The sequence below is a fragment of the Sorex araneus genome, chromosome 1 (assembly GCF_027595985.1).
Source record: "Sorex araneus isolate mSorAra2 chromosome 1, mSorAra2.pri, whole genome shotgun sequence".
NCBI classification, from domain to species: Eukaryota; Metazoa; Chordata; class Mammalia; order Eulipotyphla; family Soricidae; genus Sorex; species Sorex araneus.
In genome coordinates, this window is record NC_073302.1 from 394,912,330 (window position 1) to 394,925,837 (window position 13,508).

Consider the following 13,508-nt stretch of genomic DNA (forward strand, 5'->3'; position numbering starts at 1 on the left):
TTCCAATTCCATTCATGATGCATCACATAAATCATTTCATCTTTTCTTATAGCTGCATATATTCTATTGTGTATGCCACAAGTTCTTGTGGACCTTTTCGGGTCTTCTATGTATCTGCGAATAGAGATAATTTGACCTGTTTTCAATTTTTTACCCTATGCCACAAGTTCTTTATCGATTTATTTAAGACCAGTTGGGTTGTTTCCATATCCTGATTATTATACTAATTACTGCAATGAACATAGAATTGCATATTCTTTTGTAAATTAATTTTTTGTTTGTTTTGTTTTGTTTTGGATGTAGATGTAAAGAACAGGAATCTCTGGTTCCTATGGAAATTTACTTTTTGGATGAAAAATCCATACCATTTTCCACAGAAGTAGAACCAGAGGACATTCCCACCAAAAATAAATAATGGTTCCTCTGAAATGGCATCCACACTGACACTGTTGAACAACAGCCTTAAGTTTCTTTGTATTTCGAATAATAACAATAATAATCACTTTGATCATAATTATTAGTAGAGAGCTAAGAACTTGGAAACTTGGCCTCATTTAAAACTGGATAATTCACTTGATAACTAAGTTTAAATTATAGTTAAGTCAGAGTCATTCTGTTGATCAGTAGAACAAATTTGCCATTAAACCCTTCTCTACTTTGATCTTCTTGAAAAAACACGGTGGGCAGTATTCACGGTATCTTGAAATTAATTGAATCTGTAAATCATAAAGTATAACATATTTCTTACACACTAATTTTTGGGGAAAATGACAGAAAAACATTCAAAGAATGAAAATTACTATTTTCTTAACTGCTTTATTATGTATTTCACTTTTATAATGGAAAAATAAGCATCATTTCACAAAGAAATATTGTAGGCACAAATACAGTAGGAAAGGAAATTATAAATTTTCTCCTATTTGTGGAAACTGATGTGTTTAAGTCTGTCCAAAACAAACCTCACTATTTAGGAAAGAAATTCAACCTAATGCATTTATTTGAAGGCATTTTGATAATATCTGTAAGAATCTGTGGGTTATTTTGGAAAAATCTTCCCCTGTTTTTTAGGTTATAGCTTCCATTGTGGCTGGCTTAGCAGCTGCTTCTGACCTTGAACAAAGTAGAAGCCTTGGAATGCCTTTCTGCTGTCTGTGCGGACCTGTTCTCTCCAGTTACAGCACAAAGGGATAACTTAATTCCACTTGGGATATAGGTATGTTTGGGTTTCAGGAAATAATAGAATACTGTTGATTAGTTGTGAACTAGAACAAATAAGCCACAAGAGGGCATATTTTTCTTGGTTTCATCATGCTAATACAAATAAAGCTTGCCTCAATTAGGTATCACAGGAATCCCCTGAATTCATTTTCTTAGAATACACCCCTCTGAAAGTGTGGCATGGTGGCACGGTGGTGGTCTGAGGTATAAAGTGAAGCAAGGTCAAAAGGATTGTTTTCTTACCTGCTATGTAAAGAAAGTCTCTATAATACTTCCTTAAAATTTTCCATAGGGGAATATTTGTAGTTACAAGAACATTGTTTAAAAGTAAGAAAACAAGGAATGCGTTATTTGACTTTAAGGCCTCCTGCCTCTTTCTGGAATAGCTATATTTCCTATATCAGGTACTGAAAGCTTTTACAACTTTTAGTCAATGTTCCTTGTCAAGGTTTTCTTTTCTGAGGCCTCAGGATCTGGGCCAAAGAGGCTGGATCGTGTTTTTATTTTTATTTTGAAGTACATTCCTGCTGAATTTAATTATTCACCACACCCTAAGCCAGCTAAATAAATATAACTTAAGATTCTGGTTTGGAAAGGTTTGAAAATTGCTGAGTTTTTTCCAAGTAAAATCTCACAGTATTTTAGGTGTTGTATGATAGAGGGCAATAAGGCAGGAGTCAGAAAAAGCGGGGTGAGCCTCAAGTGATCTACTTGATGACTGATATCCTTCTTTCTCACACAGGGTTAGAAACTCTCTGAGGACACTTCCTAACCTGAATGTGTATGATTATTTATGATGTCATTAGAGCTCAAAGACATTAAGCAAATTTCTGACGGTTTTACATGCTGAACAACCATAAATGATCTTCAGTCTGTTACTAATGAGAAAAGTGGATACATTTACTCAGAGTTCTATGTCTGTCTCATTAATCTGAACAGAAGATAAAAGTTCGTTCTCTTTTTTTCCAACCATAGAACATTATCTAATGATCTTTATGTATAACTATCTAAATGACACAGTGATGAGTAGATTTCCATGATCAAATGAAGCAGATGGAAAAAAGAATCTGGAGTTTAAAAAGGAAAACACCTGATAGTAGATTAAGAGGTGCATAAATTGCTTTCAACTCATGCCATCACTTGTTCTAATTAGACATAAATTTAAGTATATTCCATATTTCTCTTGTAAAGGTAACAAAATATCTTATCTGTCAGTACGCATATGTTAATATATGGGAAGACATTCATAAAGTATGATTCATTAAAAAGCAGAGAAGTTTAATATGTGACCAAAGTCTGACTAATTTTACAGAACTAAGCACTAAAAAAATCTGAGTTTTATCTCCATGTTTTTCTTTATTACACATACTCTTAAAATCTATTTTACCCATTTTATTTTCTTATTGCATTCACTACATCCTCTTCTGTATTTTGTATAGAGGATACAAGAGAGAATTAGGACTATAGATTTTTTGGGGAGATTTTTATCTTCTGTTGAAGTACAGCCAGATCCTCTGAGATTTGCTAGATTTAAGTTCTAGACCAAATAATCATCTTTCTCCTGTCTGTGGGCAGATGAAATATATGTGGACTTGGAGGAATCTAGGAGTATACTGGTTCTACTTTAACTCATCTCTGTTGCCTTACTCTATGACTCCCAACTTAGATTGATGCTTCTTGAAATTTTCTAATTGGAACTTTAGTCTCTACCTTCATCAAATATTAATATACAATTCTTTGAGAAATAACGTATTTCACATTGTCTAACTTATTTCCAGAGAATGAGATATGCAAATTCTTTGAGCCTAGTGGAGATGGATGAGGGGCAGTGCTAAGTCACTAAGGAAGATTCTGGAACCTCAAAACACATTTACTTAGACATTTAGACACTTTTTTCCTCCAACGCCTGGAAAACAGTTGTTTTATTTTTACTTTCCTTAGTTTTTTTCTCTATCCAGTGTAAAATAGGCACAGGAGCAGCAATTAGGCTACCCTAACTGTTGATATACGTGTCTGTCTCTTTCAGTGCGAAGAGCACTTATTGAATCTTGAAGAGCTAAACTTAGAGATAAGTAAACTTGTACAGTACACTGGCCATTAAAAAAAGAAGAAGAAACTTGGTTCTAAATTAGACATTTCCCGTTGGAATTATTGTAAAGATTCAGATTATGTATTACTTTATGGAGCATATTGTTAAACTGTTTTTCATGACAGCAGATTTCAGCTCTTAAAGGGAGTTATAAAACTGTCCTGCTGGGATGCTGTACAGTTCATTGGCAATTCAGAAATAAGATCAGTGATGATTATCATGTCCACTCTTTCCATCAACACATTTAAGCCCCAAATACATGATAAAAGTCTACCATATGCCAGCAAGACAGAGAGGTACCTAAGTTTTGCAAAGCACTGAACACAGCTGAAGTCATTCATCACAACTTTGGACTGTGCAGTTGATTCTGTCTGCTTCGTGTTCAGAGTAATTAAAAGGAGGGAAAGCACAGAACCCAATTTCCAGATGTTTTCTTCTCTTAGCATGTTTAGGATGCCCTAGTAAAGGCAATGTAAATTTGAAGACAGGGGCACTTAAAGCTAAAGCTAAATAATTTAAATACAAATTTGTGAACATTGTTTCAGGAGCTAGAGAAGCAAAGACCCAATATAGCCAATATTTTATCTGTGATGCAGACACATGCATAACTAATTACGATGTAACATACAAAGAGCTTTTAATAGTAGAAAATCAGAGTGGTTTGGGAGAAACATGAAGAAAGGACTAATTCTGCAGGGGTATTTTGGATAAGTTAAAATAGTAGCAAAAAGGACATATTCTTTGGTTTAAATATATTAAACGAATGTAGATACGAGGAAAACTGGATCTTCAGCTAAACAAAATTCTAGCTAGACAATATTTTGGACAATAAACTGACAGTACTATTAGAGAACTACTAGAGAGCATTTTAAAAAAAGTCTTATTATTTTCTATAATGTACAAAAATTTATATGGTGGGAGATTTAAAAAAATAGATTTGTTTTCACAAAGAATTTTCCATTGGAACTGAGGGGCAATGGGGAGTAAAGCAGTATAAAAAGAGAGGAAAATAGAGTAAAAGCACCCAGGATGATTAGTTAAAATAAATGAGTGGTGTCATATTTAATGTAAATATTCGAGAGAAAAGTTGCTATAATTTAAACTACTCTGTGGAATCTTAAAATTTTCTGTATTCAAGGAGAAACCGTAGGAGAATTGGCTGGTTCACAGTCAAAACCAAGGTTATGGGGATGCGCCAGCATGAGACATAGGAATGAACCTTGGTCAAAGTTAAGAAATCTGAGTCCTTCATGTCCCTGGTTGTGGCACCAGAAGGCTGTCACTTCAAATGACTCATTTATCCTTTATGTCCCTCAACTCCTCACTGTTAAAGTAAGACAAGTGAAGTCCCTTTCAGATCTTCCATTGTTTCTATGTTTCTTTTGTCTGCTCTTTATCTCTAAACCAAAACACCCATGGTCACTGGCCAGGGAAGCTGAGACACCTTAGTCTTAAATCAAGCTGACAAATGTCCAACCTGTAGCTGCTGCTTCTCTAAGGTGCATCTCCCTCGGTTTTATGTTTGGGACTAAAAACAATAAGGTTTCTAGTCACAAAGAGGATAATAGACCATACAGCTAAAAAGGCCATTTTTTAAAAATGACACTTCAGTATTCATTTGCACAAGTTATTTTCACCTTCCTGGGAGAAGCCTGACCATGGTGTCCTTGTGAAAACTGCAGAATGAAGATGTTTCTGCATTGTGTTTATAAAAGAGGAGGTGGCCTCGAAATCCTGCAAGTTTATCTTCACAAAGGAGCCTGCCGTCTGGTCCCTCTGTATTTCAATTTTTCACAACCATGCTGTGCATGAATCTAAAAAAAAGAGAACCTCCTAAATGTGGAAAGGTGACAGGGACTCATTCACTGGCTTAAGAGAGAAAAAGAATGTTGCATTGGGTTGTTTTCTCTCTCTTTACTTGGCTCTTCCTGGATTTCAGCTCTTAATGAAGAACCAATCACTACACTTCACCCCAAGCTAGCTCCATGATGGCCATTAACAGTGGACACGGGTTTTATTTAGTGGAACACAGGTGCTGTTTCTGAGCTTTTAGGATGCTGTTTGTGGCCAATCACCCCCTTGTTTTTTTCTGCAAAAGGGATTTAGAGACTTTATGGTATCTAATGGACAGAATAACCAGACCCTAAAGTCACTAGGGCGCGGAATCAAACATCCAAGGTGGCTTTTTTTTTTTTTTTTTTTTTTAACAAAGAGTGGCCAGTCCAGAAAAAACCTCCCTGGGCCAGGCCGGAGCTCCGTGTAATCCCTGCTGCAAACCATCTACGCACGGACAGGGACGGACTTCTGCAAGCCAGGGGTGGGTGTGTGGGGTGGGTGTGTGTGTGTCGGGGGGGGGGGGTGGCGTGCGCACACGGGGGGAGCGTGAGGGTTGAGGGAGGAGATCGGAAGGGAAGAGGTAATCCCCGGCGTTCTGAGCATCCCCTTTTTAGAAAGACCGGGTTTCTCCCAGGACAGCTGCTGCGGTCACACCACAAAGTTAAAAGCCGCCCTCCGGCTCCGAGCGTGCCTGCCCTCGCCACCCTCGCCTCGCCAAAGCGGCAGCTGGTGCGGCGCGCTCCGCCCGTGCCTGCAGCGGCGCTCGGGGCCAGCAGCGCCCCCTGCCTCCGACCCGGCCGCGGCCGACACAGCTTCCGCGCGCTCGCGGGGCCGCCGGCGGCTGGTGGCTCAGCCTGGGCTGCGGCTCCGAGCAGCTCGCGCCCGCGTCCCGGGTCGCCGCCCGGACGCTCCTCCCGTCGGCCGCCCCCGCTGCTCCTCTCCCGGCCAGGGCTCGGAGCCCCGACAGGGCTGGGGAGAGACGGTTTCCAAGGTAAGACGGCGGCGTCCGGGTCACCTGCTCCTCCGGGGGGAGGGGGCGCTGGGGGCGGCGGCGGCGTTTGAAGCCGGGGTGAGTGGATTTGGGGGTGGCGGCGGGTGGCAAGGGGGATGCCCGGCGGCCGGGCTCCAAGGGGAAAAAAGCGCTCGCCGGCGACGCGGGAGCGGGAGCGCCGGGGCGCGGGGCGCGACTCTGTGCGCTTCAGGCGCGGCCGGCCGGCCTGTGCGCGCCGCGACGGGGACAGCGTGGCGGCTGGGGGCGCGGCCCCAAGTCGCCGCTGCCGGTTCCGCTCGGTCCGCACCCCCTGGCTGCCGGCACCCCCGGAACGGGCGCACACTTTCCTCTGCCGGCAGCGTCCCAGAACTTCACGCTCTTCGCCACCGGCTCCCAGCGCTGTCCGCGCGGTGCGGCCGCCAATGCCGAGGGGGCTTCCGCGGGGCGGCAGGTTCACTTGGAAGCGCTGGTGGGGACGGTCGCGGCGTGCGTGGCGTGGGGGTGGGGTGGGGGGACCGGACTCGATGCGACTGTGCGCCCTTGTTCACTCCGGCTCTCTCTGGGATGGGCCAGGGGATGGGGAGCCCCTTGGAGGGTTGTTTATGTGTCTCAGCTTCGGGATGGGGGCGGGGAGGAGAGATGGGCGCCGTCTTTTTTTTTTTTTTTTTCCCTTTTGAGGGAATCCCGACTGTCCGTCGGGGGGAAAGCCTGCATCTCTGTCGACTCCGCGGGGAAAGCCGGAGCCAGTCTCGGGCCACAGAGGACACTGGCGGGGCTGAACCACACCTTGCCAAGTGCACTCCTTACTGGAGCGGGGCGGCTCGGGGTCTCTCTCGCCTGGGCACCGCTGGAAGAAAGAGACTTTTGGAGACTCCTGCTGGGATCGCAACTCACAAGCTCGTAGCTCTGGGGTTCTCTACCCCCCGACCCCTAACGCCCTCCCGATCGCCCTGGAATTGAGGCATCGACAGACGGTGCTGGCTGCTCGGGGCGCTTTCTTTTCCGCTCTGGCGGGGAGTCGCCCTCTCTCCAGACTCCGGTTCCACCCCGCGGCGCGGGATTTCTTAGCTGGCGGCGCGGCGCGTGGAAGGGATTGACAGGAGGAGGTGGAGACGCCGCGCTCTCGCCGGCCGTCTGGAGGGGACCAGGCGCGACTAGAAGCGGCCACCGCAGCGGCTTCAGCAGGCGCCCCCCGACATCCCCTCCCTGCGATTCCAGTTAGACAGGTGAAGTTCTCTCCCTTTAGCCCCCGCCGATGCCAAAGCCACGCATCCTTTTTCCTGCATCCGAACCCCTTCCCAGCCGCTCTTTGCTTATAGGCGCAGTTTGCACCAGCTGCTGGAGCGGAATAGGCGTGAGATGGAAACTTTAAATCTGAAGTTCAGCCAGAAATAGATTCTTACTCTAGACTGTGCGTGTGTCGGGGGGTAGGGGTGGGAATCGCCCAACGGGCAAGAGAGGGTTGAGGGGGAAGTGGAGGACACGCGCCGAGACCCATCCTGAGTCTAGGGCTGCTGCTGTTCATGGGTCACCATGACAACCGCCCGGGCTGGAGCGGTCAGAGCCTTCCCGGCTGTGCGCACGTGGAAAGAAAAATGCGCGGGGCGGGGAAGGAAGAGAGCCTCATGTCATCACTCCAGGGATGCCTCCCTGCGCCAGGCGGAGAAAAGGATGAGCAGGAAAGGTCGGAGAGGGAGTGGGCAGCCCAGCCCTGAGCTGGGAAGAGCTGGCCAGCCGCGGGATCTCAGAGACGCGCCCGAGGAACCGACGCGGACAGGCCATCAAGTGATGAGTCAGGTCAGGGAGATGGAAAAAGACCGCGGTTCTTGGGAGAGAAAGGCCAGGAAGTACAGGAAGGTGATGTGGGAGGAGATAAAAATAGGGTCAAGAGGTAAATGACAGACAATGAGAGGGGACTGTTCAGGACTGCCAACATTGCAAATGGAATTTGCCCATGTGTGACATAGGAAGTTGGCGGAGAAATAAAAGGAATGTTGGTCAGACATTTATTCCATTCCAGGTGCCCTATGTATTTTCGCCATTATCATTACTAATATTAAAGTATCAATTTATTATTCATTTTTAGATTTGATCACATAGGGCAGGCCAGAAACGGGTGATGTTGATTTCTTTTTTCTTTTTGTCAAATTTAAAGAACATAGATTTTATGTGTGTGTTTTTTGGGGGGGTGGTCATACTGGGTGATGCTCAGGGGTAACTCTTGGCTTTACACCTCAGCAATTACTCCAAGAGAAAACAAGGTTTTCTCTTATGATTTAGTTTCTCCCTTTCATTGAAAGTAGTCATGAAAAACTGAAGACTTTATTACAAATAGGTGTAGGGTTGATGATCAGATGAAACAGAGTACGTAAGAAATATTTTCTGAGATTAAAATGAGTAAAATTCTTATTTGTGGAACACTTTCTATTCAGAACACATCATGCTTCATTTCAAACACAGATATTTGGAATTCTCGTTTGCCTTGTGATATGAGGTTAGTAGGAGCCGTATGGAGCACAGGGTTGAAACAGGGTTGGCCTGTGTGTAAGGCACATGGTACCACCTGCTGTACTATCACTCTGGCCCAAAGAACAATGATTCTTAGGGATAACTGTTATTCACAATTTAAAGGCAACAGGAGGCCTTTACAATTTAGAGAGAAGAGGAACCCTTGGAGATAGTACAGGGTGAATGCCTTTGCTCAGCAGGCTGCAGTCCCCAGAACTACATACGGTAGTTTTAGTACCCAAGCACTGGGTACTACATCCCAAGCACTGCCAGGAATGACCCCTCAGCACAGAGCCAGAAGTAAGCTCTGAGCATTGATGGTTGTGGTCTAAGTTCCTTACCCCTCCAACCTTTTAGATGTGAGGACACGGAGGTATAAAGGTATAAATGGAGGCATCCAAGTATAAACCATTAAAAGACAGAGCTGAGACTAGAACTGGATGCTGGCCACTTTTTAGGGATTTTAGGCAGTTTTCCATGACTCTACTTAAAGGGAGGACCTTCTAAGGTCAGTTTCATGTATCTACCGTAATGGAAAGAACACCTCAGGATTTAAATTGGTTCTGAGATTGAGGTAGGGTAAGGGCTAGTTCAAGTCTGTTGGCCTAGAATAATGTGTCTATTATATTAATACTTGCATTTTTTGTAGGTCTTGTATCCTGTATGAATCATTAAGGCTTTTGCAAAGGAAAATGAAAACAAAAGAAACATGCTCTGTCAAATAATACTGCCATGGTTATGTTGAGAAAATTTTCTGAGATTAGGAAGCTTCCCTTAGTTCATTTATTGCTTTTGTGTTCCTAGTTCACCAGAACTGACTTTTTGCTCTGGCGTTACTGGTTCACTTTTTAAGAGTCTTTGTTGCCCATTCAATTTGTAAGAGTAATTATTTGACATCTGAAACATTTCTGTTAATTTTTGGAGGGGGAAGGATGGGTGTTAAGAGAAAATGGCAGTGTAAGATGTTTTAGAATTGTCAAGAAAGTATAGCAAGTATAAAAACAAACTGTGAATGTTAGAGAATCAATTGTGAGACATATCCCTTGCAGAATTGCCTGGGATATAGGTCTCGGTGAATGGATTGATATCTATTTTATTTTTTTTTTTTGCAGGGGGAAAATTGCAAACATAAAACACTTCTTTTTCTCTCTCAGTCTGCTTTTCTCTCCCCTCTCCATCAGGAAAACAGTGAAAATATCAATTTGGCAGTAATTTCTCTCTCTCTCTCTCTCTCTCTCTCTCTCTCTCTCTCTCTTTCCCTCTCTCTTTCCCTCTCTCTCTCACCTGTGGAGTGCAGTTTAGGTGCTGAAGGCAGGAGTAGAATTAATTGTTTTGGTATTATGTGAGAATAGGAATATAAATAATTACAAAAATGGAAGCAGCACATGTTCCATTTCAAAAGTCAGGCTGACAGATCAATGAATTGCTCCTTCCTTCCATTAGGAAATAGTATTTTTTTCTTTTTGGGTCACACCCAGTGATACACAGGGGTTACTCCTGGCTCTGCACTCAGGAATTTTCCCCTTGGCAGTGCTCAGGGGACCATAGGGGATGCTGGGAATCGAACCTGGGTTGGTGGCGTGCAAGACAAACACCCTACCCACTGTGTTATTTCTCCAACTCCAGAAAATAGTATATTGTTTAGTGTTGGGCTTAAATGAAGATAGGAAATGTCAACAGCTCTTACTTCTTTAAATTAGCCTTTAATTCCATTGCGTGGGTATTTGTTAATTTTCAAAATGTATATTATTGATTTGAAAGGGTGTGCAAAAGTATTTTCAGGAATTGATGGGTATTTCTATGATCTGGTGTTTGTTTATAACCCATGTGAGTTACTGGACGTAAGTTGTCATCATTTTTTACTTTGTCACTGAGCTCAGTATTCCTAGTATTCCTCAGGTTATTAGACTTAAAAACTAATTTTTCTTTCTGGGTCACACTTGTTGATGCATAGGGGTTACTTCTGGCTCTGCACTCAGGAATTACTCCTAGCGGTGCTCGGAGGACCATGTGGGATGCTGGAGTCAAACCCGGGTTGGCTATATGCAAGGCAAATGCTCTGACCCACTGTGCTATCGCTCCAGCTCCTAATTTTTTTTTTTTTTTTGAGGGAGGACATACCCAGCTAAGCTTGTGGCTTACTCCTGGCTCTGTGCTGAGGGATTACTCCTGTTAGGGCTTGGGAGACCATATATGGTGCCAGGAATCAAACTGGGTGCAAGCCATGTGCAAGCCAAGTGCCTTACATATTACACTGTCTCTCTGGATCCCAGGTTATTAGATTTTTATAAAATCAACTGTTAATTCTCTAGAAAAACATCATTCTAATTAGCACCAGTTTGATGATATTGATGCATTTCCATATAATTTGTTATAATTCATTGTTTTTGAAAAAGGCAAGTGTGACTCTGAACTGTATCATCTTGGAGATATGATACTTTGATGACATACTTCTTGGGTAGCATTCTCATCAGTAAATGATATTTTAATTAAAAAGGGTCACCATAATTTTATATAAAATTGTTTTTCATATATATGCCTGGATATATACTACTTGTGAGCACACCCCCCTACAGAAATATACAAATATGCAAGAATTTTGTATCAGCGATATTCTAAATTTCTCAGATTTCAATCATTTATTACTTTCTTTATTTTTGTTGTTCATAATGCCTGATCAGAGGTTTAAGAACCTTCAAGGAACAAATACCATGTCTAACTTCCCTTATCTTCAATTTAATACAATGCAGAGCATAATATCATCATTCAACACATAGAAGTTAATTAATGATTAAATCAGCTAAAAGAGTTTTTGAATTTAAATATAAAGGATTAAATGTAAGGTATCTAGGGATTTTGATGGGTTTTGTTTTGGTAGTAGCTAGAGGATCTGGATGTGTGGTTTCAAACACACAAGGAGGTGTGTTCTACCATTGAGTTTCTTCCCCAACTTCAAGGTCTTTGCTTTTATACATATTTTACATTCTTTGTTATTAAAAAGAACATTTTCTCCTATGATTTAGTTTCTCCCTTTCATTGAAAATAGTCACAAAAACTGAGGATTTTATTACTGTAGGTGTAGGGTTAATGATCAGATGAAACAGAGTACATAAGGAATATTTTCTGAGATTAAAATGAGTAAGGTTTTTATTTGTGGAACATTTTCTATTCAGACATATCAAGCTTCATTTCAAACACAGATATTTGGAATTCTTATTTGACTTACGATACTAAATATGAAGTTAGTAGGAGCAGATATTAATTTGAATTTTCTTGTTGAAATAGGGAGTATAGTTTTTCGGTAGAAGTTTTATTGCAGTAGTGATGTTCATAATTTTATAGTTCATTATTATTACTGAAAATTCATTATTTATGGGCATAAATTTATTTTAAAATACATTCCCAATTAAAAATAATTAACAATTTATAAATAAACTTTATCTGTGACATAACTCTTAGAACTTGGTTTCTAGTACCATTCTTTAATAAAAAACAAATGGGGCTCATTAGAGAAATGGTTCATTTTAAGATTAGGCAAAAAATACACAACATGAACCTGAAACATATTGTAGCACCAGTATATTTAAAAGCACAAAAATATACACAGGTGACACACCACATATCATTACATACATTCATGATGAAGGCTTGTGAAAGGAATAGAGCAACGTATTGAAAGAATCCTTTAATGGTCAAAACTGTACAAATTTTTGAGGGGAAAGGTAGTATTGATTATAACCTGAAGTATTGGGTAAATATACTTGAGACCATGGTAGACAATGATTGAATGAAAATATGGTAAAGACAAACGTTCCATGTAGTAGAATTGCAGGTTATTTATGTAGATTCTTTCTGTCTCTCCCTCTTTTGTTGTTTTGGGGTCATGACTGGTGCTGTTTAGGGTTTACTTTTGTTTCTGTGCTTAGGGACCACCTGGGGGATCATATGTTGTGTCAGGCATGGACCCTAGGTTGACTGTATGCAAAGCAAGCACCTTACTCACTGTTCTATATCTCTAGCCCCTTAATTTAAGACTATCCAGCTTCAGAAAGGGGAACACATAACTCTCTACATCTGAAGTGTGGGCTAAGCATTCATTCAAAGAGAACAAAATGGACAAGGGAGATGGGAAATGCACTGTATCTACAGTGGATAAGTCTGGGTAGCACCATCTTAGCGTGATATTCATGGTCAACATTAGGACAGATAAAGCATGCTGATGGTATAAACCCATCAGGCTAGCAGATTAAAATGATGTTTTATGTCAGTAATCACTCTCCAAAACTCATGTTCCCAGTAAAACTATAAGATAAAGATCAGAGAAGTTTTAGGAGAGGAACTTAACTGTATTTACCAAGTATTCAAATTTAGCAAGATACTGAAACCTAAGAAATTGGAGAGGACAACAACAAATACATAAAATACTGTGGTATTTTGAGTGGCATTTATGAAGGAAAACTAATATTGGAAAAACAGTAAGAAAACTAGAAAAAGACGAAAGCTTAAGTTAATGTGTCACTATTGATTTATTATAGCCAATATTCATAATAATATATGATGAATAAATGTTACATGAAACTGTAAGGGTGATAGCAGAGCTTTCTACACTTTGTTATTAATGTTTTACAAATCAGAAATTGTTTAAAATAGAATTTTTGCATTTTTGTAAAAATGTGTATTGAGAGCATAAATTACAAACTTTATAGAAGGTAAACTATTCTCAGATCAGCAAGGGTATTGTCATTCAACTAAAGTTCACTGTATTCCCCTACTTTATATGTTTTGTTATATTCTTTAAGTTGATATAAAGAGTATTGGTTCTTATCACAATAAACACCTATATGATTTAACTGGTTTAATACTCAC

The 13,508-nt window shown here is 41.3% G+C and overlaps 1 protein-coding gene across 1 annotated transcript in view; it reads left to right on the forward strand.

The window, feature by feature from the left end:
* The first annotated feature begins 6,036 nt into the window (after positions 1-6,036).
* SEMA3D (semaphorin 3D) overlaps positions 6,037-13,508 on the forward strand; it is a 219,728-nt gene continuing 212,256 nt past the window's right edge. The window contains exon 1 of the mRNA XM_004602146.2: positions 6,037-6,134. The gene's annotated coding sequence lies outside the window, so the exon portion shown is untranslated. The remainder of the gene's footprint in view (positions 6,135-13,508) is intronic.